The 26,215-nt window shown below is 30.5% G+C and overlaps 1 protein-coding gene across 1 annotated transcript in view; it reads right to left on the bottom strand.

Annotated features, from left to right (window-relative positions):
* GLI3_1 (Transcriptional activator gli3) overlaps window positions 1-26,215 on the bottom strand; it is a 137,594-nt gene that overhangs the window by 79,933 nt on the left and 31,446 nt on the right. The window contains exon 2 of the mRNA XM_051213838.1: window positions 18,773-19,002. The gene's annotated coding sequence lies outside the window, so the exon portion shown is untranslated. The remainder of the gene's footprint in view (window positions 1-18,772; window positions 19,003-26,215) is intronic.

Below are 26,215 nucleotides of genomic sequence, written 5' to 3'. Positions count from 1 at the left end.
GGCTTATGCTCCTTCACGAGGAGTAACAGGCGTAAGTAAGTAAGTAAGTAAGAAAGTTAGAAGTAATGTGTCACATTTCTGATAGGATAATTGACACTCCTGATGCTATATTTTGTACAGTTCCAGAGCTTTTAAGATGCCAAAGGTCAACTGAAATACTATAAATACACTTGATTTTCAGTACACAAACGAAACTTGAAGTAAAGCGTTCTTTTCATACTTCTCACATTTTATTTCATGTTCAAGTTGTTGTGTACATTTAGCCTGGCGTTATTAGTAAAGCATAGGAAATTGATTCAAGCAGTCACTTGGAAGAGTTATGAATAGCTCAGATTGATAAATCGGTACATAACTCACGCGAAGAACGAACAAAAACAAATGAATCAAGTTGGTAATTCAAATGCTTCGGGTATGATTATCGAGAAGTACACAAAATACAACTCAAAAAAAAGTTTAAAAAAACTACGCAAACACGAACGGCGTAAATATCTAAATTACTTTCCTAATCAGAAAATATTCTGTGATAAATTAAACAGACCTACCAGATTTTCAATTATACATCAAAATACAATGTTTACATTTCTACATTTCAAAACAAATATGTTCATACACATAATCATGTACATTCATCAAATGGAATTTATCAACACAACCAAAAAATTATTCTTTATTCGACTCAAAAATCCTCAAATTTTTCACCACATTCACCTAATCATTGTTCATATGCACTGAACTGTTTCTGTATGTCTGTTGATTTGCAAGGTGCGAATGTTCAGTTCACAGAACATAGAGCTGAATAGAAAGAGAGTGAGTGAGTGAGTGAGTGAGTGAGTGAGAGTGTAGCGAACGAACAACATAGAGAGAGAGAGAGAAAGAGAGTTGAGAAAGTCTATTTTTGAAATATCTCACATGATGGAAGTAGATTAGTTGCAAGAATGTCAGTGATTATGTAAAAATAGAGTGATTGTGTAATTGTTTGTGAATGAATGACGAGAGAATTCACTTAATTCTCTATGTGGAGTATGATCTGGAAATAAGACATTTTGATGTTGACAATTTCAATATAACAATAATAATAATAATAATGGTTATGATTGGGATGATAATAATGACTGGACAATTCGACACAAACTATTTTATTGTAATTACCTGTTAAGTGAAGTCAATGTCACTTTCCTACGTATAGTCAAGTTTAGGGAATTCTGATATTTTAATAACTAAATCGATGATCCATTGGTCATTGTACTAGAAGGAGTTATTATACTGTCTTGCAGTTCATATTCAATAGTGAAGAAAAATATATTTCATCATTGAGAAATTACTCATCGTTTGATATCAAATCTACTGAAGTTACCGCAACTTGTTACAAGAGTCAAGCATTCATATAGCATGAATAAATCTTCATTGTACATACTACAACTACAATGAATCTTATCAATAACTTAAATGGAAAGTGTTAATAGGAAAATATCTACACAGAAACAATTTATGAACAAATGATGCTTCACACTGTGTATGGTTGTCATCAGACAAAGATTAGGAAGATAAATAAATATGTATATTTTGTGATAATCTCTCATTGAATTGTAAGTATTTTCAATACCGTATACTTTGCATACCTGATAGATGATTGAAATTAATTATGTTCATCACAAACAGTAAAATAATAATTAAATGTTTATCATTTATAACATTGATTATTTCAAGTACAGGGTTTATTACATTTTCATGTTTATAACATTGATAGAGTATATACATATACAATTAATCCAGTTAATAAGAATAATAGCAAACAGCCATTAATAATAATAATAATATTGACAATAATAATGATAATAATAACGATAGTTTTATGGAGTGAATAACTGAAAATTGGTATCAGTTATTTAATTGAATGAATTCACTGATTTCATTATATTTCATAATACAATATGAATAATCCTAGTCAATCATAGAGAAATAACAATAATAATGAATGTAAATAGGATTTATGTAGGTCGCTCAAATTGTAGTTTTCGTCACGGATTAGCTTTGGTTAAAAGCACCGAACATTCATATCAACTGGTAAGAAGTAATTCTAATCAATATATGTGGTTGGATTGCAAATAGTAAATTAGGCTACACGTTTACAATCTCGCTCATCGCATTCACACTTTCCGTTTAAGTTATTGATAAGATTCATTGTAGTTGTAGTATGTACAATGAAGATTTATTCATGCTATATGAATGCTTGACTCTTGTAACAAGTTGCGGTAACTTCAGTAGATTTGATATCAAACGATGAGTAATTTCTCAATGATGAAATATATTTTTCTTCACTATTGAATATGAACTGCAAGACAGTATAATAACTCCTTCTAGTACAATGACCAATGGATCATCGATTTAGTTATTAAAATATCAGAATTCCCTAAACTTGACTATACGTAGGAAAGTGACATTGACTTCACTTAACAGGTAATTACAATAAAATAGTTTGTGTCGAATTGTCCAGTCATTATTATCATCCCAATCATAACCATTATTATTATTATTATTGTTATATTGAAATTGTCAACATCAAAATGTCTTATTTCCAGATCATACTCCACATAGAGAATTAAGTGAATTCTCTCGTCATTCATTCACAAACAATTACACAATCACTCTATTTTTACATAATCACTGACATTCTTGCAACTAATCTACTTCCATCATGTGAGATATTTCAAAAATAGACTTTCTCAACTCTCTTTCTCTCTCTCTCTCTATGTTGTTCGTTCGCTACACTCTCACTCACTCACTCACTCACTCTCTTTCTATTCAGCTCTATGTTCTGTGAACTGAACATTCGCACCTTGCAAATCAACAGACATACAGAAACAGTTCAGTGCATATGAACAATGATTAGGTGAATGTGGTGAAAAATTTGAGGATTTTTGAGTCGAATAAAGAATAATTTTTTGGTTGTGTTGATAAATTCCATTTGATGAATGTACATGATTATGTGTATGAACATATTTGTTTTGAAATGTAGAAATGTAAACATTGTATTTTGATGTATAATTGAAAATCTGGTAGGTCTCTTTTTTATTTATCATAATGTATACTTGAATATTTTGAATGCGCACTGGTTTTCAGGAATTCGGACTGTATTTTTACTGTAAATATTTAACTATTATAATTGAAATGCTCAGCCATCTGTTTTTCGATAATTCTGTCATTCCACTATTTATATGTTCCTGGGTATTTTTTCTGTAATGATTCCTTATGTGGTCTTCTGATTTCGTTGGAAAAAATATTTAAGTTTATATTTTACAAGCTTTTAATGTTTCGTTCGATCTGTAATAAGTTATCACACAATTAATTTACTATAAGCGAATCATGCTAATCATCCATTAATCAGATCATTTTATACAATCTTGATGAATAGATTATTTTTATAAGATAGAAAATAATAACTGACATAGGAAGAAAGTTTAAGTTTATGATAATCCGGTGAGATTATAATTTATGGACAACCTTTGAGTGACGCCTAAGTGATCTTGAGAGCGTCCACCTACTTACTAGGGCTAAATGAGGGTTATAAACCAGTTTGAAGAATAAGGATTATGATTCACAGTTGATGGTTAGGGTTGGGAATTAGATTTACGGTTATTCATCATGAATAGTGTTTAATAGTGGAATCTAGGACGCGTGTTTCGTTCTATCTGGGACTTGTCAGCTGGGTATACCTGCATCCCGGAGCGAACATCAACTCTTGGATGCAGTTACATCCGGCTGATGAGTCTCAAATAAGACAAAACGAGCATCCTGGATTCCACTAACCATATTTGCTTATTAACAATTAGATTTTATATGACAAACAACAACCCTTGATTCACATGTCACAATTTTAAATGGTGTACTGTCTTAAACCTGATCAATTTTATGGATTATTATTAATATTAGATAATTGTCGAACCTGATAAGAAATTATTGAAAAGAATATTCTTCGTTCATATTAATTGTGTTTTAAATATTAAGATCATGAGTCAATTGAAGCTAGACTACCACTGAAAACCTGGAAACATTGGACTGCCATTTCGTCCTATTATAGGATTCCTCAACAGTGCTCATCCACGATCCCGCTTTGCGAGATTCAAAACAAGCACCCAATCAGTCTCGCGCGTGATCGCTTAACTTCTAAATTACTGAGCCGGCAAAATTCCCATGAATTCAACGTAGTTAAATTCTATTTAATTGTAATTAAAAATATTCTGACTTATTCATTTCATTATTAAATAGTACAACTGTTCAGCTAAATTCATTTTCTTTTTTCTTCCAGTCACTAAGCCAATTTTGTATTTTAAATGTCCAAATAAGATTTCTCTATTTTGTGTTTTTTTAGTGCAAACATATATTTTAATGAGTAAAGCTAATGGATATAATCATTCTCTTTCGAAATAAAAAGAGATATAAACCACTTTTATTTAATATATAAAATAAGATTTAAACCAAATCAAATGGACATTATTTAAACAAGTATACACATATATAAATAAAACGTAGATATATATACATATATATATATATATATATATATATATATATATATATATATGCCAAATACATATAAACTGATTTATAATATAATGAGGTAATGTTTTACGTCTTTTATACAATCAAATCCTAATCTCATTTATTATGGTAGATTTATGTGGAGGTGCGAACCTGACAAACTACCAGTCAACTACATATTTATGTATTATACATACATATATACATATATGTTTACAAGACACTATATTATTTGTATCAATAAGATAGTTTATATAAAAGGAAATGTCTTCTCTACTTTTTCAATAACCTTCTTGTCTTGTATTTCAAGTACATTTTCGTTTGACGTATAGTTCACTTCATTATAATTACTATTATTATTATTATTATTACTATTGTTAGATGTAGTAATACAATTATTGGGATATATAGGGACATTTATTCTTTTATAAACACAAAATCTGTTGTAGAATCATACAAATAAACAGGAATACACATTGATATACATATATATTTATTTATATGTATATATTTATGTACGTAAGTGATATCTCAGTTAGTGAAATTAGTTTGTACTGTAACTAGAGTATTCAGTGAATATGTATAAATTATTAAAAGTACCTCGACTGAAGAGGGAAATAGAGAAAGAGGTTGTTTTTTTCTTCAGTTTTATGATTATGGTGGATTATTCTAAGGAATGTATATATAAGTAATCATGATCATGTTTTAATTTATCATGTGTATAAATGAAGTTTTAGTTATGCACTGAACAGAGTTTACTTGAAAAAGACGAAACATTTTTTTAAAAAAAGATGTTTACTTTTGATTAATACTAACCAATTGATTAAACTATTAGAAAATCATTGATCATTAAGATGATACATTGACATGCATTGAAATTATACTCTGTAATTCATACCCGTTCATACAAGTGTGTAGCTATTTGAAATCGGTAGCTAAGTGGATAACATATTGGTGTCAAAGGCAAAAGTTAATGGGTTCGAATCTCAGAGGGTACATTAATCCTTGAATTCAAGTATATTAAGCTGATGAGTCTAAAAAGTGATGAAACATGTGCTATAGTTTGCACGATTACCCATATTTCATCTATTATCCATGTACTCTATAATGTTACAAAACATTTCAGTGGGATGATATTAATACTGAATAGTAGTAGCAATTTAAACTAAGGAGTGTAAACTGAATTATTAATTACTAGTTTCAATTTTAAAGATGTGAATAACAATAGTAATATGTTTGATTGTAATTTCAAATCTTTATGGTAGTACTAAAGTTCTAGATAAGTTGTGCTCATGATTGAAAATCGATAAGAAAGTCAGATTGAGGGGCGTCTATTGATTATATTCAGATACGTAAGACATATTATTGAAATAAATAATTTAGTAAAGGAATCCTCTACAAGGAGTTGACTTTCAAAGCTTTACATTTAATTGAAAAGGGTTCTTTTGTTGAATTAATTGTTTTATGATGCGGTGGGTAAACAATTAAACTCTGCTTTTAAGTGATGTTCATTTCAGGTAAATGAATAGAGTAGTTGTTTAAGACCTAAAACATTCGGTACTCATCCATTGTGTCTTATTCCTTGTTAAAGCGAATTAGACTGAGAATATCACTTAGTATTATTAATTTTCATGCACAGTGTAATTGAAGCTTAATACATGAAACTGCATTCAATAAATGAGTCAAAATTAGCTAGTTATTTGTTAATGTAAAAGTTTTGAACCAGTATATAGTTCAAAGTATTCATTGTCGAATACTTCAAATGAGAACTACAAAATAAAATGTAAATTTCTTCTCATTAGCTATTAATCTACAATATAAACTACCATCTAAACTTGAAGTATTCAAGAATTCAAGAATTCAGTTTCAAGTAACATTTCAATGAATCTCACTGTATTATAATGTACGTTAAAACAAGTAACTGTTTATTTATATCATAAGATTTTTAATAAGCATTTCTCTTTGTTTTACGTTTTAATGTCTAAAAAAAATGGTGAAGATAACAGTAGAAGGAGTAATAATGAGGGAGGTCATAAAAATATAATTTTTCTTTTTCCTTCCCAATTCTCTTCCTTCGTTTTATGATTCTAACTGACTAGTGGTGTAATCTGTAAACTTTTTAAAGGAAATTTTAATCTCTTTGTTGCTACCACTATTTCTAGTATTATTTGTTATTATTATCATTATTTATTACCTAAGAGTATGACAGAGAGACAAAGATACAGGAAGAAGTAAGGTATTACTAACCATAACTATTACTGGGTAAGAAGTGATAACAGTAGACGTCTACACACACACACACATCTACAAACATATACCTACACAGACCCATTTGAATACTATCGTTCTCCAGCATAATTAGGCAATGTACATATTTTTCTTATTGCAGTTATTACTTGTTCTTAACTTGAATAAGAGATGAACTCGGCCTCCTCTTGGAAAAAGATAATTACTGTATTATTATTACTATTTGAACTAATTAGTTTGTCAAAACGTACACGCGCATACATAAATAAACGAACAAATTCATACAGTATTGTATATTGTAAAATATCCCAAATAATCAAGTTATAAGCAATCAGGTGTATATGGTAACCTGTTTGCTGACTTATATAGCATGGTTTTATGGTTTTCTTATTCAATATATACTCAATATAAAAGAGATCACCTTAAAATACTACTAATGCCTAATAGTAGCAAAACTTTTACATATACAGAAAGTGTTATGATGACTCAAAAAGTATATATTAAACTGTCTTAATCCGTTAATTCTCAAAATGTATACAAATATAAAAAGTCTGTGATGATACTATTAATCTTTCTGATTTAACTAAATCGTTGGTGAAAACTTCGCAGCCAGAAAACAATATCACTATGAGACTTAATGAAGAAAACGTACTTTCATAGAAATAAACTTCAGTGATTTCTGTAGATATCCTTCTATAAAGTGTCTGCTTGATGTTTCTGTCGATAATGAAATTTGGTTTAATATTGAAGTTCTTTTCATTAACAATCTTATTACATATTAAATTACAGAGTACCGGACAGAAATATTGATCTTTAGCAGGATTCCAACTATTGACGGACTAAAACTTCAGTAAGTCTTATTAAATAATTCAAAACCAATCATTAGAGTTGAAATTTGTATCAACTATCAATAATTCCCTAAACGTACATACCGCATTTTAAATGGATCACAGTTTTAAATTCAGTTAAACTTTAAGATCCTGAGATCGTGAATGAATACCGCTGAGAAGTTCAATTCCAGAACGAAACAATTATTGAATGCTCCTTAGTTTTCAAAGGTTGTTTAACTAAGATCAGTTTGTTATTTAAACAGTAAGATTCCATCAAAACAAATAATATATCTGAGAAATTCAGAATGGTTTATATATTACAAATGACTTTCAGTAAATTAAATAGAATAAAGAAATTGGATCATGTTTTGAACCGTTTATATTTTAACCATAAATGAATTTTAGTGGACTAATTTAAGCGTAAAAATAATTCATCAACAAAATGAGGAAATAGTATGAATTAAATACCCGCACCAACATTAGACACTCTATTCAAATTACCCTACTTACTAACAAAACTAAGAAGAATCCTCTAGTGAATTAAACATGAATAAAGATGTGGGTTTTTGTATTTGGTTAGCCCATTGTGATCAGTAGGGTATTCTTTGTTACTAACGATCTCAATTATGAATTTTTCTAGTTTCTTGTATACCGTATGAAGCATAATATCGGCACAGAAAAAATCTGATGCGAAAAAAAAATAACTTTCTAAATGCTTTGAAGTATCAATTACTTTCTGATTTAATATAATAATACTACTACTAATTATTATAATGAAGTAACCCCCTATTAAAATTTATTATGTTTTAATATGGAATTCATAAAGTAACCGACTGTACAATTCCCTATCTTAAGGTTGACAACTAAATACAAACACATTCACATACATACATGTGAACAGAATTAAGTCACATAAATGAACATATAATAAATGAAAAATGAATCATTAATTATCTCTTCTGATTGTCATGGTAAAATGTTTAGGATTAAGTTCACTCACTCACTCTCTCGTTCTCTCTCTCTCTCTCTCACTTTCTATATTTTTGTTCAAACTATCGGAACTAGTCTCAAATAACAGTCACAACAACAACAACAATAGCAACACTAGTTACAATAAAGGATTGAAAAGGTGGGAAAAATCTCTAACATATCATGGTCATATTCTTTTTTGATTTAATTGTTTGAAAAATAATTTACTGTTGCCTAACTATTCAACTACCCCTCCAACCCTCATGTTCTATATATATATATATATATATATATATATATATATACGAGAGAGTGAGAGAGAGAGGGAAATAATACACATACCAACTAAAAATATATTTGTCACTTTTTAATACACTAGAGAATAAAAATTCTGTCAAGTTATTATGCCGCTAAAGTTTTATACTTTTACACTTTGAAGTGTTACAAAATAATTTAACAAAATGTCAAATTGGTTAAAGAATGATTATTTTCTATTGTTTTAGATGTACAAGATGACATTGCGGTTTCAATTCTTGGCTTTGGTTGAAAGACTCAATAGTGTATGCTTTTATAATATATTGAATTACTGTTTACTTTCAATGAGTACTATATATATATATATATATATTACAGATTAAAACACTGGTAACATTTCACAATAGTCAGTAAAGAAATCTGTATCAGAAAAGTTTACAATAGTATTGTATTCTTTGAGTCAATTTGGTAAACTGTTTATTGATTTTTAATCACTAAGAATATTACCATTCTAGATCATTAATAAATATTTGCTCTCAGACTAATAAAATCATATTGTATTTTAATATCTGTTCACTGTTTACTTACGCCTGTTACTCCTCGTGAAGGAGCATAGGCCGCTCATCAGCATTCTCCATCCAACCCTGTCCTGGGCAATCCTTTCCAGCTCCTTCCAGTTGTTATTCATCCTTTTCATATCTGCTTTCATTTCCCAACGTAATGTGTTCTTCGGCCTTACTCTTTTCCTCTTCCCTTCTGGATTCCGAGTTGGGGCTTGACGAGTGATGCAGTTTGGTGATTTGCATAATGTATGTCCTATCCACTTCCATCGTCTTTTCCTAATTTCCTCTTCAGCTGGAAGCTGGTTTGTTCTCTCCCACAGAAGGCTGTTGCTGATGGTATCCGGCCAACAGATGTTGAGTATCTTGCGTAGACAGCTATTTATAAATACTTGTACCTTCTTGATGATGGTTGTAGTAGTTCTCCAAGTTTCAGCTCCGTCCAGTAGAACTGACTGTCTTGACGTTCGTATTGAAGATTCTCACTTTGATATTGGTTGAAAGTTGTTTTGAGTTCCATATGTTCTTCAATTGTAGGAATGCGACCCTTGCTTTGCCAATCCTCGCCTTTACGTCTGCATCGGATCCTCCTTGTTCATCGGTGATGCTTCGCAGGTATGTGAAGGATTTTACATCTTCCAGAGTTTCGCCATCAAGTGTGATTGGATTGCTTTTCTTCATTTTGAAATTGAGGACCTTGGTTTTCCCCTTGTGTATGTTGAGGCCTACTGACGCATGGATTGCTGCCACACTGGCTCTCTTTATCTGCATTTGTCCGTGTGTATGCGATAGGAGGGCTAGGTCATTTGAGAAGTCCAAATCGTCTAATTGGTTCTGAGCTGTCCATTGTATTCCGTGTTTTCCTTCAGATGTTGAGGTCTTCATAATCCAGTTGACCACCAGAAGAAAGAGGAAGGGAGAGAGTAAACAGCCTTGTTTGACTTCGGTCCTTACTTGGAATGCATCTGTCAGCTGTCCTTCATGCACGACCTTGCACTGTAGTTCGTCGTATGAGTATCGCCTAAATATTTATTATAATTATGAATTTTCAATTTTGTGACAATATCAAAATGAAACATTAATTATAACAACTAGTCACAAAGGATGAATCTTCAGTATTGAAAAATGAATTTTAGTTTAAGCCAGAGAAGATTAAAAGATAGTCTTTATGTTCTAATCTACTTTACTCAACTTACTTATCATCATTAATGCTATTATTGAGTATTTCAAATCATGAATGACTCTATTCAGGACTTCAATAGCGACAAAATATAGTCATTAGAAAAGTATAAATTGATCATACTGTTTTGCTTGTCAATGAAATTCATGATCTCAATCAAAAACTTAACAATCTCCACAACCCCTATTCTGGAAATTATCTCTATTCATCAAATCTCCAATAAGGTTACTGACTGATTATCATAAGTTGAATAAATACTTATGTTTTACAGGAAACTATACTTGAAATGTAGTTAATACAATTCCTTTAGATAGTACTGAAATCTAACTAAATTAATAGGTGTTAGTAAGTGTTAACAAGCTAAAATAATAACATTTGATATGAAAGTTATTCAAAGTCATAAATAACTTCAAAGTTACATCACTTTTTGTATAATGATTCGCTGCGATACGGTTTATTATTTTATGCTTCATTGACTAAATTACAAAGGATATTTATGGTAATATTTTGAAAATATTACTAATGAGTAACGTTAAATAATGCACAACACTAAAAGAGTTTTCTGATTCTTCCAGATTCTTAATTGTTCTTTATTTGATATCAATTCACTCTGATTATTGTTTTGGTGCTGATTCCAAACTACTATAATACTGATTTTCAGATCAGTGAAATGATTCTAATCACTCTGTGTATCTACAATCACGAACAAGTCAAAAATTGATAGTAAAAAGGAATCTTCACTTCAAAGTTAGATCATGTGCTAGTAGTGAATTAGTTCGACTTCTGCGTGGCATATATTCAATACCGGTTCATGATGTAGCGTGATTATCACCGGGTATTGTTGATAATGACCGTTATATTATCAGCATTTTTGTATTCTAACAGCTGTAAGCTCATATACACATATCCAGCTGACAGTGTTATTTGAAAAAAAATCCATTAGAATAAAGTTAGAATGAAATCAAATATAGTTCATTGAATCTTAACATGTTTTTGTAAAGACCGTCTACCTATGATTTCATGCTAGACGCCACTAAAGTTTGTTTATATCAGTAAATAATAAGACATGACGATAATTTCATCCTTATTATTACTAGGCATTTTTCGATAATAGATACATTACAATTTCATACATTAACTATAATAATCCTTGACCTCCGTAATGATTAAAAGTTATGATAATTGATTGTTGATTATTAGTTAAGATGTTCGAATTGACGCCAAACGATAGAATATAACCTTATTATGTAAATTTTTGAAAGTATCTATTTATGTTAGCTTATTTTCTAAGAATAGTTTTATTATCATTATGAAACGAATCAAACAATTTGCTCCATCATTGAACACATGGTCACATAGTCTAATCACATACTACCAAGCGAATTATCGTTCAACGTCGTTCATAAGCTAAAAGAAGTTAGTGGCTCATAGAAGATTAGTATACAACTGAAACTATAGTAATTCACCATTTCAAACCTGATATCTATGTACGAAAAGATAATGTTCGACACCATATCCTTTCATATCCTTAGGAGCCATTCTAACTATTATTTTATTCATCACCTTAAAGTGGACAAATGTAATTTGAAAATCATCAATAAATTATTATTTTTTATACCTCTAAGACTAATGCATAGACTCAACCGTTTGATAATTTTTCCATCACTCACTGCCTTCTCTTGGGGGGGGGGTGTTGTTTACGAAAATGAGAGGACGGAAAGCAAATGTCAGGCGCTTTAACCAAATTCCAAATCAATGGTGCACATGGGCTCCAGTAACCTATGGGAACAAATGGTGTATGAACCAATTGTTGGTCACCGGCTTCCATGGGACTGCATCTCCTCACGATGCTCCACTGCCTTGTGGATCAGACCTTCAGGTCGAAGGCTCGGGGAGTGGCCCCCTAAAAACCACCTGCTTCGTTTTGGGTACCCGAGCAGTATCACAGCTCTCACACATATCGAATGAGATTTGTGTGGCGCATATGTATTTGGTGCCTCATTGTACCAATATTTATGTGTTTAAATAAATAAATTACAATTTTTAGAGAATTTTATATTGGATACTTAAGAAAGTTAGGCTATCTGTGATAATTTCTCTGAATGATGTGATATTCCTCAGTTTATCATAGTTTGTCACATATAAAATTACTTTTCAATGCTTATCAGTAGAGATTGAGAATATGAGATTATCAAAGAGATTTTCTTCGTTAAAAAGTGTTCATCCATTTTTGTGAAGTGAGGATTGAATGAATAATTCATATCTTTTCAGTACTCATGAATGACACTAAATAGTTCTGGGAATGAGCATCTGACTTGAAGCCGAATATTTACATGCCTTCAAATATATGTTTTCTTTTTACTCAACAGGATAGTGAATAAAAAGAGAGAGACCGTAAAAACTGAATCAAATAAATCTATTCTTCTAAATTATTGCATAAAATGGATGAACTGATCAGTTTTCAGTGAAACTGTAATGTATGAACAACATTTGAGCAACGCCACAGTGAACTCAAGAAAGTTCACCTACTTACTAGAGGCTAAATAGGATTACAAATCAGATTCTGGATTTGGGACTAGAAGTTAGGGTAAGGAATTAGAATCAAGGCATTCAAAACGAACTGACATCATCTATAATCTTAGAATATTAGTCAGTTATATAGATGAATGAAGTTTTTACTAAAATCCAAGACTCTCTATCTTAAACCTAATTAGCTCATTCATAAATTATAGTGTTGCCTCATATTTTAAATCAACTAACCATAAGTCAAGAATTAGAAAGCACAAGCAATTGCGTGTATATGTTTAGTTGAAAATAAGATTGAATGAAATAAAATAAGGTAATGTGTCAGTAACTCTCATTATCCTAATTGATTTCCATCCGTCTATGGAATTTCAACAATATTATCACTTAGTATTATAAACATCAATGATTGATTCTTGTTATGACCAATGTTTTGTAAAAATAAAAATAAGGTCTTTTCGCAGACAGATCCTATAAAATGAATCACTAAAGTGTAACCAATTAGTATGAATACAATGGTCTTGAGTGCTATTAGAGGTATGAGTGCGGTTATTACTTCCCGATTGCTCACACCGTGGAAGGGTTCCTCTGGAGGTACTTGAAAAGAAAATTAAACCAGAGATTGTCTTAGTGACCCGAGAGCGTGATCGCTGTGCACAAAGGACAACTGCTTGAGGTCGGTCACACACGACCTTTTTGTGAGTAGTTTCCGTGTTAGCTCCGTACTTGTTGAGACTTTACCGCTGAAGACGGATGTCTGTGGGATAAGGTAAGGTGTTCATTTTTAGGGTCGACGTTTTCTAACCTCACCCCTTCTTGTGGGAAGGCGGCATAGCTATTATGCTAGTTATCTGAAGGAAACATCTTACTGCCATCATACCTCTGTACAGTCAGCAGTATAACTTCACCCTCAGACCTCGGGTTTACTGCTCTTAATTTTGTCGCTCTTCAACATACCTGTCTGGCATGGTAGAACATTGAGGAACGATTGTTCCAGTCAGTATAGTTCGACTGGTTCATCATGATAGGCAAGCCCAACCATCACGTCAAAGTAACAACATTTGTAACCATTATATCAAGTCTATTGTGTAAATGATAAATTTTCTAATGATAAAATGTCATCATGACTTGTTTTCAGTGAAAATACATTTTGCGTCAATATAAAATGAAATAAAAACAAATACCACTTGAATATAGAAACAAAATATACACGTAAAATTTGTTGATCATTTATGAAAAGAATGAAATCTGAAGCATAAACAAAACAAACAAAGCAAAATGAAAAGAAATGTTTGGTCTGTTTCTTTTCTTTCATAAAACATAAGCTTAGCACAGAATAATACAACCCAATCGACTTCCTCATGGAATATACATATATAGAAATTAAAATTTTTATATATTAAATGTTTAGCATATCATCTCGTATTTGTCAGTGTCTACTTTATTCTTCAGTACAGAAAAAAATTTGTACGATAGTAAGATGTAGAAGTGGGAAAGCAAAGGAACAACAACAAAACAATGGGAGAGAGAGTGTGTGTATGTATACATGTGGGTGTAGTTAGTTTTAAACATTCATGTAACTACTTATTAAATAACTAAAAACGAGTACACACATATACACATAAAATACCGACATAGTTTCATTTTTAACCTATTCAATTAGTATATAGTGAATATATACATACTTATCGGATTGTATCATACGTTAAATTAGACTCTCTCTTATTGAGATACTATCTAACGGATATCTTAGTTTATTGTAATGCATACACAATACAGTGGTGCATTTATTTTTTCGAAAAAAAGGATTTAAAGTAACCACAGAAGAAGAGAGAAAAAACTTAACACACACCCAGACAATACACGTCAGACACAAGACTGAGAAATTTCTATTTTTTCGGAAAAATCTGTATATTTATCAATTTATATGAAATGTTATGAATAGACAGAGGCATTGTATACACTTATTCGAATAGTTAAACAACGGCGATGATGATATTGATGACGTTAAATGATGAAATAAAAACGGTGAGTCAAAGAAACCTAAGAATAAATAACCTTTTTATCAGGAAAGAAAGTAGAACATCTGTAAATTTATTTACTGTATGACAGAAAAGATTATTCAAAATGTCTTCTTTGAGTAACATAGTATCAGTAGTAATAAAGACGAGGTGAAAAATATATCAACGATATAGTTGTTTTTATTTACTTTATCCGAATGGAGTAATAATCTACTGGAAAGAAAAACAATCTGGTTAGCGAACTCGGAATCCTGAAAGAAGAAGGGAAGAGGAAGATCAAGAAACATATTGCTTTGGGAATTAGAAGCAGATATCAAAAAGATGAATAGCAACTGGAAATAACTGGAAAGGATTGTCCAGGACGGAGTTCAATGGAGAATCCTGGTGGGTGGACAATGCTCCTCGACGAGGGGTAAAAAGCATAATTAAAAGTTAAAAAAAGGCAATCAGATATCGGCCAACCATTTCCTCATTAGAAGCCCCGTCTGCAATCCGTAAATTGATTTGGTTTTGAACAAACGGACAATACCATCAGGCATAACACAGATATTATATCTCAAAAATGAGTACGTAAGCGTGTACCTAGTAATTAGGTACATTGCTTAGAGTACATAATAGCTAGTCTGATAAAAGCATATTACACTGATGAACCAATCAGAATTAAGGTGTAAGCTATTGGGATTGATCTCGAAATTCAGAAAGCGCCAACTAATTGTTTGTATCTTACTAAGAGTTAAGTAAGAAGTAAAATCTACCAATCTTTAGTAAACAAAAGCTTGATAAATATATCAAAACTACGTATTGTTGATGCATTTGAGCGATTCTTAATAGGGTTATGAAGAAATGACTAGATTTTGATAAGAAAAATAATATAAAACAAATTGAATTATAATATATATAACATTTTAGCATCATTTATAACCTTTGAAAAACAACCTAAAGGTTCTTTTAATTTGAAATTACTGAAATAACTGTATAGGCATTCATTAATATGGCTACGAAGCATTCTATCTCTTTGTACCATTATTACGGACTCTTAACACCATAACTGATCCAAAGTCTTAATCATAACTCTATGTCAAGACCTTTAATCTAACCCAAACTAATTAACCTGACCCTAGCTCATTTCGAATTTTGATATTACAAACTATTGATTCATATTAGCAATATTCTAATTGGCTATTTCTTTAAGATTATTTTAGAGTCTATTAAAGTAGTCAAAATGTGTACTTTCACCTCTAATCTTATTTATTAGTATCCATAATAGTACCATATAAACCAGATAATATTTACTGGACGTATTCAGATTCGTAAAGGTTCTGTTTATAATTAATAAACAATTTTCGTCACGAATGAACACTAGTTAAAGTAACACTGAGAATCGGTATTGCAGTTGTTCGTCTACTATGCACTACACAATTACTATAACATGGGTTGAAACCTAGAACCATCGAGTCTTGAAGTGATCATTATACTTTTAGACTATTCAATAAAGATCTGTTTATGCGACAAATGCATACACGTACACAAATATTCTCATCTCTTACAATCCTCACTAGCATGATTAAGTCTGAGTTATTTTGAACATAAAAGTGAACTAATCATTTATTGTATCCATTCGAATAATTTTTGTCTATCACCCTTATATAATGACAAATGCATTGTGATTGTAAAATATCCACCTGTGGACTATTTATTATTTACTTTAAAAAAAAGTATTCAAAAGATGACTCAACTTCTTATGAAACTTTGTTTACCTATTATTATTTTTTTATGATTAAAAATTGCAAAGAAATTTGAATAGGGCATATTTGTTGTCCCCTTTCGTACTTTGCACCCTCCCCCGTTCTCCCCTCTCTCTCTCTCTCAGTTTCTCCTATTTTCCTAATCATATAAAAAAAATTCACTAAAATGTATAGACAGTGTCATCTTTGGCTTAATCTTTTGGAATCTATTGCTTTCATTTACTAGATTTGTGTTGTTTGTTCTATGAAACAAACAAATGAAAAAAAGTAACTTTATTGTAATGAAAATGGACACAGACACAAAAAAATGTCAATCAAGTATTGTTTGTTTTTTCTTTTCTTTTCTAATTCATCATTGATTCACTATGAAGTTGCGTTTTTTTAACAAAAAAAAGAGGAATATTTTGATACTTACATCCCTTCCTTTATCGTTCTACATTGTAATACACTTTTTTAAAAAAAATGTATAATACTACTAATATTTAGTTTAGTTCAATGTAATGTAGGTGAATATTAGACAAGTAAGTATATTACTAGTGAATTAGACAAAGAAGAGTAGATGGTATAAAAAGTAATGAGAAGAGGTCTATATCTCTCTCTATATATATATTTACTAAGTAATTGTGGTCAATCATTAATTCTATATTGTTATGCCTAAATAAAGAGACCACGTACATCAACATAAGTCATTTGTACTAGATACAATAAAGTTTCTTCTTTCTTTTTTTCTCAATTATTAAACAAATGGAAATTTACTTATATGACTCATTTTTACTAGAGAACAAAAAATAAAAAATTAAGAGAATTTATCATAATGGATAAGATCAGTAATCAATCCCTTCATGAATATAATATTGAACTAATTCAACAGTAAAACGAAAACAAAAGATAACATTATGATCATGTCAAATAGTTTTATCACAGTCAATTGATAAATCTATAAATTATTCAATGATTGTTTCATCTTTATTTGGAACTTTTCCATAAGTTCATACCCCTTGTTACTACTACTACTACTACTACTACTACTACTACTACTACTACAAATAATATAGAAACTATGGAATTTAATTGATTGAAATTTAAGATCACTATAAAATGGCTATTTAATACATATAACATTATTTAAAAGTATTTGAACTATCCTGTGATTGATAATTTTGATTGAATCTTCATCAATCTTGATTAGCATACTTATCCTGTCCAGATTGTTTTGATACTAGACATTTTATTATCTGTTTTCTTAGAAGATAGTGATTATAGCTTGCAGTGTTTTGTCGTATTTGGGACTTGCCAGTTGGATACACCTGAATGCCAGTATTGATTGTACCAGATACACAAGTAAGTGGCTATATGAACTAAATAGCTTGGTAGGCAACGTTTTCAATGTTTGAAGAGAAATGTACTGAATTTAAGTCTTAGTGCGAATATCGATACTAAGGGGTAGATACATCCAGTTGACCTGACTGAAATAGTATGAAACCTGGATCCTAGATTCCACTGTTACCCCTAATTTATATTGTTCATAAAAGCTATACAGTACTCTGTAATATTCAGTAGGTTTTTAACAACTATTCAAGAAGTATATTTAGTTTGGCATTATTGCTAAATTGGAAATTCATTGCCAGATTTATGACAATAGCAATTATACATATTCATGGGATAAATAACTGAATTAGGCAGTTAATATTGAATTAATTAGTGGTAACATAATTTTTTACGACATTATAAAAACTAATAAAGAATCAATTTGCCAGAATTTCAATTTATGGCTTTACATTCTACCAGAGAGTTGGTTAGCTCTGAACTATATGACCAGTAGTCAGAGGTTTATAGGTTTTTACAATATTCAATGCATCACTATCAAATATAATAATATCGTTAAATATCAAACATCACTAACCGTAGCTTGTTTAACTCCGTAGGTCAGGAGTTCTAATCAGATTTTTTTAAAGAGAAACCGATTTGGAGTTATTTTGAATACGTTTCGTAATTTGACCTGGATAGTTTAGTAGTGTGAATGATAACGGATCAAAGTCTGCGGAGGACACAGCGTTTCTAGTATCCTTTTCCACAACTATAAATATTCCTCATCTTTTTTATGTTATGTACAATGTTCATCAGTCCAAAAAACTGTGAAAAAAAAATAATAAAATGAAAGAACTTGAATAGGATACATTTATTTATTTGGGTAATTCAAGGGAGAGTTTAAAAAATGTCACAAAATCTTTACAAACTGCAACTTCAAATAACCAAAGATCATCTTCGTGTTGAAAACTTTTTAATTTGTTTCATAAACCGTTGAATTAACTATATTTATGAGTGAAACAGTCACACACATTCATTGATGTTTGCATTGGACCATGATTTGACTGCAGTTGAAAGACGAGAATCGTGTTATACCTACTCAGAACTATAAATGTACCAAGGGAATCTAATGATCCTTATTTAGACTACACGTGGAGTTCTAGATAAGCGATTCTGTTATTCAAAATAAACAGTTGAAAAATTAATTAAAACCGGTAGGCAATAAATGTCTGTTTTGTCTCAATCCATGGTTCGTCAGTAGTGTACAAGGCTCATACATTGATACATATAAAGTTTAGATGATTCCATAAAATCAATACCATTTAACTATTGAATCGTAATCTAGCTGTTTGTCTTTTCAAATTCAATCATTTTTTGAAACATTGGATTTCTGATCTCGTGTAAAAATCTTCAATGTCATTATCTAATATACATATCATATTTTTCTTTTCTTATTCTATCCAATTACATTTACTTAAATAAATAAAACCAGATCCTTAAAGTTTAGATCAATTTCACTTTGAACTAATCATAGCTATCAATCTATCTGATTTACATTGACCTATTCAACCTTTTATTCCTACAAAAAAGAAACATAATCTTTGTATTTCAATTCATAGATTTTAGTACAATTAAATCATTTAATCTTTTTATAGGATCAAGAAATCCTAATAATAAATCTGAGTCATAAGAAGTGGAGGAATCACTTCTTTCTATTAACAAAGGAGTTAAGACATAACGATCGGAGATTTTTGAAAATTAATAATAATACATATATTTCTGTTATATCCCAATCAATAGAAAAATTGTATTTCTGACGTGTCGTGACTTAATTTAAGCCACTTCTTCACAATAAATAAATAATCGAAATTAAATTAACACAAGTTCTAGTGAGAAGCCGTGACCAGTGGAGTTAATCCATGTCGGGTAGAGACAGGTATCTACCTCAGTACAATGGAAGATGGTCACACAATTTGGTGGATTGGTTGGTGTTAGACTGTCACCACTGGATGGCGGCCCAGTGGTCCATCAGGTTAAGCGTTCGTGCGCGAGACTGAAGGCCCTGGTTTCGAATCCCGTCAGCGAGATTGTGGATGCACACTGCTGAGGAGTCCCACAACAGGACGAAACGGCCGTTCAGTGCTTCCAGGTTTCCAAAGGCAGTCTAACATCAACCGGTTCATGATCTCAATCAAAAACTCAATAATCTCCACACCCCCTATACTAGTTTAAATAGTACTCTCTACCTAATGCTCAATTGATTTGAAACTATCAAGTTAAACCTTGGTATTAATATCAATTTTTTGATAACCGTTGTATTCACATCATCAAAGATAGGATATATTCTAGGATATTTAGCTAATACGATAGAATATTCAAAAACGGATTGTACAATTAATTATAATTGCAAGTCTAATTTAAATCTACCATAGAAGGAATGATGAATAGTTATTAAAAAATTCCTATCAAAAACTACCTGTATTATTATCTCAGTCAGTCAATTAGCTACAACGTAGGACCAGGCACATATATGCATCGGTCCAAGTTGCCATACCTCATTAACACAACAAGATGGACACCGGATATATAAATGTAGTTAATTCAGAGGTGGTAATATATTAAAGAAAGATTGCAGTAAGTATATAGTACAGGAAGAAGGGATTAGTTCGTAGAAAGAAAGATATGAAGCAATTTTAATCTCTTAGTTTAAGGGAAGATAGAGTGTATACACCGACGCCATTGTGATCGATTCTGAGCCATGTCACCAAGAGTCTCCAACCATTGGTTACGATAGCCACGCGGACCACAACCAAGTAGTTTTCATCTACCAACATGGTTCAGACCAGAAGTTAGTGACTCCAAGCACTGATGCGACGTTTTGGTTTGTCTGCCCCTAACTTTCTTCCAACCATCTCCAGCACCGGTTAGCATTGCACGTCGTGGTAATCGGTGTTCGGGCATACGTAACACGTGGCCCAAACTTCTCAGTCGATGAAGATTCACAACCTCATTGACTGATTTACCATCTTTCCCTAATACCCTGCGTTTAACCTCACTATTACTTACCCGGTGATCCCAGCAGACGCCAGCAATATTTCGTATTATTATCTTATTAATAGAAATATTATCTAAATGAATAGTTTATCTTAAGTGATGTAAAAAAATATTTATTATAAAGAAAATACCTGGAAAACCTAGTCTATTTCCTGTAAACTATATTACCTATTAGTGTATATTACAAATGTTGGTATATATCCATGTATATGTGTGTGTACAACAAGAGTGTATACTATTCAAGTGTAAACACATCCAATGAAGGAAAAAAAGGGGAAAAATATTCATGATCAGTTTAATACTAATAAAAATCTGATTTCCCATGTTCGTGAATTACTCGTAGTTTTCTTTAATCAGCCTAAACACAGAAATGATAATCCATGTCTAACCTTACTGAATACTACTTAACAATACTGATAATGATAATGATACTGATAGTAATAATAATAATAATAATAATAATAATAATGAAGAATTATTATTGTAGTTACTAGTATGGATGGTGATTTATTAGTATATTTAGTTAAAACAAGTACTTTTGGGGAAAAAAAAGAATACAAGAATTATTCATAAATACACGTTCAAGGAAAGAAAATAGATTTGTATATAAAAGAAAACACCGACACTGGGTTTTTTTCTGTTGTTGTTGGGTAAAACACAAGAAAATGGAAATGATTGGTTTTTGATCTATAGAATAAATTATATTCTGTTAATATGTTTTATTATTATTTTCATCTGTAAGGATTCGTAATCTTCTGTTGTTGAAGACTGAGTTTAATTGATGTCAGGTGACCTTAGGTTTCATTTGGCAGATTCTTTGATATATTACCTGTAGTAATAGGTTAATGATATCTTTACTAAATGGTGAATAGTATAATTCAAGATGTACTTAGTAGTTCTAATGATTTATTAACTTAGTGGCTGATGTTTTTGGTATTCAAAGTGATGAGTATTGGGTTTGAGTTTTAATGTGAACCTTAACATTGAGATGTATGTATATTCAACTGTTATGTCTAAAATAGGATAAAATACGTTTCGTAGATTTCAGTATTGGTGGTTATCTTTACATATAATACCAACTTACACTGTTTTGTGCAAACAATAACGATTCTGGTTATTAGAAGAACAACAAGTTAAACTCATATAGATATATTTATTAGGAAAATATTTCAACTTTTGTGCACTTACTGTGGTAATTTTAATCTGATTAGATCTTGAGATTGAGTGATTTAAAACCATTAGATTCAAGTTAGTCAATCAGTTAGTCATGTGTAACGTAGAACCTAATACATATCCTTAGGTTCAAGTTGCTATACCTTTTTAGTGCAGTGAAATAAAGCGATCAAGAAAAATTTCAGAATAGTTGAAGTAGTAACAACATCAGTAGTAAAAGAAAAGACTAGGTATGAGGAGACTCAAGAATAATATTGTGTGTAAAGTGACGGTTAATATATAACCCCAAAGCACATATTAGTGATAATAAAAATAAGTGTATTTTACAAAATACAATTATAGTAGAAATACTAAGTAAAGACTTCATGTGATCGGTAAAATGATATAACAACCGTCAGGTAATTTTTCAGTAATCTCATTTACTTCTAGCAATAAAATGTTTCTTAGAAAGTATATGGTTTTACTTTCGGTTTTCTTTTACAAGATCTGGATAAGTCTACAGATTTTATTACCAAATAAGTAGAATTCACACGGTAGAGTCTCATTCTCTGTTCCGCACACTTCCGATGGAAATTCACCAATACGAAGATGCAAATATCCACATATGATCTTTTTAGTACATAGTGAATAGCAAAGCATGAACCTTAGAAACTGGATTTTATAATCAAACCATCCATGAAATCGCTTTCTTTGGTTTTTTGTTTTGATGGACTTTATAGAATACCTGTGGCATATCCTATCATCAAGGTTAATTGCTGAAATCTTTTTATAAGCTGATACGTGAGTGAATATATGTACTATGTATACATGATCAAATATACGTAAGTGATTAATAAAAACACACTCATATATACAAAAAAAGCTCACGAGCCTCTGGTCTTTCTTTACATTCCACTTTCGATACTATCTTTCAGCATGTGAAAGAGAAGTTCCTCAGTGATCTTTAACCTCAGAGAAAATACCCAAGAGAGGTCAGCTTTCTTAAAAAAGGAAACAACATAAAATTTTCATTATCATATATCCTTTTACTGGTATGATGTATGAAGATTCCTGAGATTAATGCTAATAAATAACTTGGTAATAACTATTATCTTTTTGTCTAATCGTTGGTACTGATAAAATTAAATAAAAATCTTCTTGTACTTTAAGTACTAAAATCCAAGTGACAATAACTGCTGGATTTAATGTTGTTTTATGGGTATACAAACCTTTGTCGATTCCAATCCATGACTGATTCGTTGTATCTAGGGTTATGAAATGAGTATACTAATAGTAAAAGGGTCAAATACTTATAAAATTCCGATTGAAAGTTACCTTTTTAATAACATAATATAACAGTGTATTCTCACATATATATACCAAAAACTGCATTCTATACAGATACATATAAAATGTATTCATGAAATGTTCTCAAAGCAATAGATTTCCATGCCTAATAGTAAATATTTGTAACACTGACGTTACATAGTTAGTAAGTTCTTATTCATACGGTTGATTCTAACAAGAACAACTTAATAGATGAATCAAACTTAAATGAACTATAATACATAATTAAATGGAGAATAGAACAATATTAAATGTCTTTTCCTGTTTCTTTTATTCATGAAAATAATACAACAATAAACATGTACTGAGTGAATAATTGTCTTTATTACTAAGTACATTTGTGTATTTCCATGTATGTAAGTAGTATATGTGAGTACACATATTTAAGTATAGATATTTATAAAATAGAAGCAAAGAAAAAAAAACGATTGACGAACACCAATATTGTTACTGACAAATAATGTATAGAACGGTAAGTACTCATTTCCTGTCTCTAAGACAATAATTTAGTAAATTATAGCCAATGTTTAGAAAAAATAATAATAATAAAGTAAATTTACATTTTTACAAATGATGTTGTTGAGAACAAAATGAGTGGAACAAAAAACAAATGAAGATGAGTAAACAGTGCCTGCTTTTTTTAATATTTTGATTGAAAATTGACTGATTGATTGAATTACAAATGTGTTTATGTGTAGAAAATAAAAATGTAGTTAGTATAGAATAAATTAACTTGTGATAATGTTTCAAGGTAGATAACTTCTCAACACACATATGCCTAACTAGGGAGATAGAGTGTGTGTGTGTGAGTGAGTGTGTAAGTGAGTGAGTGGAGAGTACACATAGGTGTATAATCATGAATACATATAGTTCAATAATTCAGTAATCTCAACTTGTGAAATATTTGTGTTCATTTTATTTTTAATGACGCCGTTGACATCGTTTTAAATCATTTCCTCTGGTCTAATACTATGATGACGATTATTATTATTGTTATTATATACATTACTAGTGACACTTGTTATAACTATTCATTCTCAAATGTACGTCATTATATCCGGTTATTAACCAAAAACATATGAATGAAATCGAGAAATCTGTGAGAAAATAAACTATTAAAGCTTTTTTCCTCGATTCGAGTTGAAATGATGTTCATTAATAAATTACTATCTCCCCCCCCTAATAATCCTCATCTCAATCACCTTCAGCATCAATTACGTCAACCGGACATCATCATCATCTTCTTGCTACTAATAAAAATAATAATAATCACCGTGAATACATTAATAAGTTACTTAGTTTCCGCTCATTAAAATTCAATTTGAATCGTGATTTTTCTTTAAATTCGTCTTTTTAAATACCACCAGACAGTAGAAATGATACTACTCACTTTGGTATGATTATGATGTGTGCTATTGGTATTGACAGATATAAGTAATATGTATCATCTAGTTGAAAAGGGAATACCTGGAGAAAGAAGGTTAACAAGATTGAAGAGAAGAGAACAAGAACAAAGAATGATTGGTGTGGAAACGAAAGAACAGTTAAGTCTGAGACAGTTGATTGACATTTTGCAAATGAAACATTTACTGAATGGTTCTCAAAATTTACCAAAATATTCTATAATATTGTATTAAGATACATTTGTTTGTCCCCACCCGTGTTCCCGTTCACTGCACTACTACTACTACTACTACTACTATTACTACTAATATTATCAGAAATACTATTCATAACATTGAAGCTATCAATGATTTAAGCAAACTAATAGACATATGGAAACATACACTTACATTCACATCTAGCTAAACATGAATACCATTGATACAGATGGTTAATCAACATATTATCATTAGTTTGAACGATTAGATGAATAGTTAAGAGGTTAAAATTCCGAAAGATAACATTGTATATAATTTAATTAATCATATCTAAAAGAAAAACACTACGGATGTACACAACATTGTACATCATATATATACCACATATTTTCCCAAAATGAGTACAATTCGTAGTTGTTGTTTTATGTCTTAATATTCAGTTAAGAAAAACCTGATTATTATTGTCAAATGTTATATAGACAAATTTAACTGGTGGAATGTTCTTATTACAATAATGACTAATTGATGATAATTAATTTGGAATGTTCTGTAAAAATTGAACGTAGAAATGAGAGATAGGCTGATAATGATTAGATGTATAATGATAAGAGATAAGTAAAATGTAAATTACGCTCTATATTTTGCTACTGATATTTTCCTAAAAAGCGAAAATAAAACCATTCCTAGACCACTAGGAATGTTTGCCTTTGAAAACTTCTGAAGAGTTACAAATCTAAGTGAAACACTTATTTCATTGTTAAAATTTTAATAGTTAAATCCATGAGTTGATCTAAGCTAGATCATGGATGTACATTGCTGAAGAGTCCCATATTAGGTCGAAACAGCCACCCAGTACTTTTAGGTTTATAATGGTGATCCAGCTT

Source organism: Schistosoma haematobium, chromosome 3 (genome assembly GCF_000699445.3).
Source record: "Schistosoma haematobium chromosome 3, whole genome shotgun sequence".
In the NCBI taxonomy this organism is placed as follows: domain Eukaryota; kingdom Metazoa; phylum Platyhelminthes; class Trematoda; order Strigeidida; family Schistosomatidae; genus Schistosoma; species Schistosoma haematobium.
This window is presented reverse-complemented; position numbering and strand designations above follow the sequence as displayed.